General features: G+C 67.7%; 1 long non-coding RNA gene across 1 annotated transcript; it reads left to right on the top strand.

The window, feature by feature from the left end:
* Positions 1-2,317: 2,317 nt before the first annotated feature.
* On the top strand, positions 2,318-3,775 carry LOC116737751. Its single transcript, XR_004342876.1, has 2 exons — positions 2,318-2,737; positions 3,101-3,775. It is a non-coding gene; the product is annotated as an uncharacterized LOC116737751 (long non-coding RNA).
* Positions 3,776-4,328: the final 553 nt, after the last annotated feature.

The following is a 4,328-nucleotide window of genomic DNA, read 5'->3' on the forward strand; positions in this document are numbered from 1 at the left end:
GCGAAGCGGGACGCGCGCGCGGGCCGGCGGCGCGCGCGGCCCCAGAACATGTCCATATATGGCGATCTTTCCGAACGCCGGGCGCCCATTGGCTCGCCCGGCCGGGACACGTGGGGCCCCGCGCCCGGCCCCGCCCCCCGCCCGCACCGCCCCCAACGGCCCCGCCCGCGCCACCCCCGCGCGCTCGCGACCCCACGCCCCAGACCTTGTGCGGACCCGCGCGCGCGCGCGCGCGCGCGCGCGGGCCGAGCGGGTGGGTGCCCCCCACTTGGGGTCGCGGGCAGGGCTGCGGGTCCGACTGGCCCGCCCCGGGACTGCCGCGCCGTGGGGGAGGGCCCGGCTGCGCCCCGAAACTGCCTGGCCCAGAGCTGGGCCGCGCCCCAAGCCGGGGTGTGTCCCCGCGGCCCGGCCTCACGGGGGGCTTCGCCCCCGGCCCCGCGCGCCCCCTCCGAGCTTCCCCCCCAGGCTCCGCTGAGAGCGTGGACTGTGAAGGCCGACGCCGGGCTGGGGGAGGGGCAGGCGGGGGGGGGGGGCGTCCCTGTCGGTCGCTCTTGCGGTGCTCTGGGCCCCGCGGCCCGGAGGAGCCCCCAGGTGTCGTGACCTCGTTTCGGTGACGGGAGCTAGGAGCCGCGTGTCCCCCAGCGTTGCCGGCCACCGCGCAGGCCCCTCCGCCGGAGGATGGGGCTCCCTGCCTGGGGTCTCTGGAGGTGCAGAGACAGAGGCTTCATTCCAGCCGTAGCCAAAGCTTCCCGCCCCTCAAACCGCAGGCCCGATTGTCCCCTTAAGCGAGCTACACTCGGGGTTTGGGGCCATTCCCCCATCCACTGGGGAGGGGCTTTGTTTTGTTTTAAATTCCTGTGAGCGTTATAAGGAAACTGAGGCAGATTAGGGAAGTTGTGACCTTCCGAACGGTCAACTCTCAGCGGGCACCATCTTCTCCGCTTTATGACACTAGAGAGAACCAGGGTGGGAGTGGGTTTGCTGATCCCCGGGAACAGGAAGCCTCGCTGCTCTCCCGACCCCAGGTCGCCTCCAGGCCGGCCCCGCCCCAACTGCCCTGGAATTGTAGGTTCTCCTGGATACCGGACGCGCCCTTTTCTCCAGCAGCCTGAGTTGGAAGACCTGTCATTGCCAGCAGGGTCTTGGCCGCACCTGCTGGCGCCAATGTTTTCTGCCCAGAGGGGAATCAAAGGCTGGGCTTTCTTTGGGCTGATTTGTAAGCTTTCGGAATTGCTCAGTATACAATTAAAGGTCAGAGGAGGCGTGGGGGAGAGCACAGGCCAAGAGTGGGGGCAGCGGGGCCAGGCAGAGTGAGGCAAGGGACGCAAGGTCCCCCCACCCCCGGGCGCTCAGCTTGACCCGGGCAGGTGTCTGACGGGGGGGGGGCGGGGCCAGGCGCCCCAAGAGCCCCGCGAGCTGAACTGGTGGCCACATCTGTGGCTAAGGACGCTAGGCCCAGAAGGTCAGGCAGCTGTCCAGCTCACCTGAGGACTGCGGTTCCCGAACGCCAAGGCCTTGTCTATGGCCACAGGCCTAGCTGGGTCTCCGACTCCCGGGCGTTTTGGGGGCGCAGGGCAAGACTGCTGCCCATCAGGTGTGTGCCCCACCCATGAGAGAACCCCGGGGCTTGGCCTCCGTAAAACCTATCCTTATTCGCGCCCTTGGGCACAATCACGGCCTGCTCAACCCTCAGGTGGGGGTGTCAGAGATGCGAGGAGGGCTTCCATTTGGGGGTCCCAAGGTGTCACGCACAGGCCACGGGGAAGGTGGGAAGGGCGGGAGGTCTCCACGTCCTGGGTCCGCCCACTCCGCGAAGGCGTCCAGGCCTCTGACTCGGGCTGGGGGGGCACCTGCCCCTCCTCCAACGCCAGTTCCCTCTAGAGCTCCTTTGTCTGGTGCGTTTAAGGGGCGGCCACTTCTGGGAACAGACGGGGAGGGAGCGGAGATCCACAGACCTCGGTCCCCGCCCCCCTTCCTCGTTCCGCACCTTGCAGTCCGCGCGGGACGCCGGGTGCCCGGCCCCGGGGTCGTGGAGGTTAGCGGGGCGGGGCCCAGGAGCCCCGACGTTCCCCCCCCCCACGCCCGCGGCGCCGGGCGGCGGGGGGAGGGGCGGGGCACCACTTCCTCTTCCGCGGCGTGTCACCGGCTGGGCAGGCGGTGGCGGGGGGGGGGGGGGGAGGGGGGCAAGGTGCGGCCGCAGGTGAGCGGCGAGGGGCGGCGGCGCGCGCGGCGCGGTGCGGCCATATTAGGCGATCTCGGCGCCGCGGGAGCCCCGCCCGCCGCCCGGGAAGCCGCGGCCCGGGCAGCCCCGTCCCCGCCCGCCGCCGGCCCTGAGTCACCGGCCGGGCGGGGGTGGAAGTAACGGACGGGGGGCGCCGGGCGCGCTCCTCGCCTTATTTAGTCAAGGAGGCCGCCGATTGGCCGGCGGAACAAAGGGGCGGTGGCGGGCGGCCGGGGCGGGAGCGGAGGGGGCAGCGGCTGGCCCCCGCCCCCACCCCCGGTCCCCACCCCCGGCCGCCCGCGACCCCACAGCTCCGCTGCCGGCGCGGCCCCGAGGATGGGGGTGGGGCTACCCGTGCCCGCGCCCCCCCCCCCAGGTCCGGCGGCTGCGGGGGGTGCGGGGGTGCGGGGCTGGGTCGCCTCCCGGCGGGGGGCGGGGGAGGAGGGGAGTGACGGCCCTTCTGGGAAGCACCGCCGGGAGCCGGGAGTACGTGGACGCGGAGGAGCCCTGCCCCAGGTAGAACTGGGCCCGCCGATCCCGGCGGGGGGGGGGACGGGGGAGCGCCGCCTTCTGTGCCGTGATTTTTTTGTTTTGCAACCGGGCAGTACGAGGCCTCGCCCAAGGTCACCTCAGGGCTGTGCACTTGGAAGCTCGGGGCCGCCCCCACCCCGCCTGGAGCGGGAGAGGGCCCGGCGTCCCTGGGGAGGGGACCGCGCGGACGCGGCAGCCCCTGGTTCGGGCGAGCGGGGAAGCTCTGGGGAGGAGGGAGAGGGCCAGCAGTTGCGCCCTTGCCCAGAAGCGGGTGTGTCCTTTCCATCTTGAGGACAGAAACTTGGGCCTCAGAGAAATGATGTGATTTTTTTTTTTTTTTTTCCCTAGCTCAGTGCTGGCTTTGGGCGATTTATTGTGACTTTGCTGCATGTCATTTTATCTTCCATGCGTTTAATGGCTGAGGAAATAGCGGGACGGGGAGGTGGGGTCACCTTGCAGGTAACTGTGGTGGGGCTGAGACTTAGCTCGAGGCCTTGCCTCCGGGTCCTGGGCACTGCCTGGCAACCCCACGTCGCTGTCATCTCCCTGCTCTCTTCAGGGATGGTCCCCAGGACTTCTGCACTTGGTAGCGTGGCCACCAGCCCACCTGCACCCCCTCCTCACCCTGCTAGCCTCCCACCTCTAGCCACCTCCCAACTAGTCATTACTTGGCAGGCACACAGGGCAGGTGACTTGGTGATGGGTCGGCGCCCCCAGCCTTTGGCCTGGCCATTCCCACCTGCGAGGAATGCCTTGCCTTCTCCATGCAAATGCGACGTGGGATCCTGGTTTGGATCCTGGGACACAAAAAAGGAAGGCAGCGGAAGAAGCGGTGAAATCTGAGTAAAGTCTGGAGTTTAATACCAAGTGCCAAAGTTCCTCGCGGTGACAGCCGAACCACGCCTGTGTAAGTTGTTACCTTAAGAGAAACTGAGTGGGGAGGCTACAGCAAAGCTCACGCGGTCTTTGCTACTTTTCTGTAAATCTAAGATTATAATAAAAACTTCGTTTTAGAACATCTAAGGAAAAGCAAAGTTTCCCTACCCGTAGGTCCCCGTCTGGTTCTCCCAGGCCTGTGGACAGATCAAAGGAAGGATGATTCTTCTTCTGCCTCGTCTGCAGGGCGCTGGGCAGTCTCCCGTGGAGAGGGGGGCAGGCTTGGGCGGCTGTGTCTGTCTGTCTGTCTGTCGGGAAGAGTGGTCTCGAGGGCTGCCGAGGTAGGCAAGGCCAAGCTCCTGCTGGCGTGGCCTGCTTGCGTCTGAGTTTCAACTCCAAGGGCAAGGTCAGGGCCACATACTTCTGGCCTCGTGCCCAGTGGGGCCCGTTCTGAGGGCACCGTGTCTGCTGCGGCACACCTGGAAGCTGGGGCTCCAGATCCTCTCCCTGCAGAGCCTTCTGGTGGCTGGCCATTTGGTCACGTGCACCGCTGTGCGGGAGCCAGGCGCCGCCGGCTTATCACTGCCGCTCGTCCTGCAGCCGGAAGCTGTGAACCGGGCCTCTGCATGTGCCTGGGGAGGTGCCCCGAAACCATACCGTTTTGCAGGTGGGGAAAACAGGATCGCAGGGTACGCTCCCC

The sequence above is a fragment of the Lynx canadensis genome, chromosome E1 (assembly GCF_007474595.2).
Source record: "Lynx canadensis isolate LIC74 chromosome E1, mLynCan4.pri.v2, whole genome shotgun sequence".
NCBI lineage: Eukaryota > Metazoa > Chordata > Mammalia > Carnivora > Felidae > Lynx > Lynx canadensis.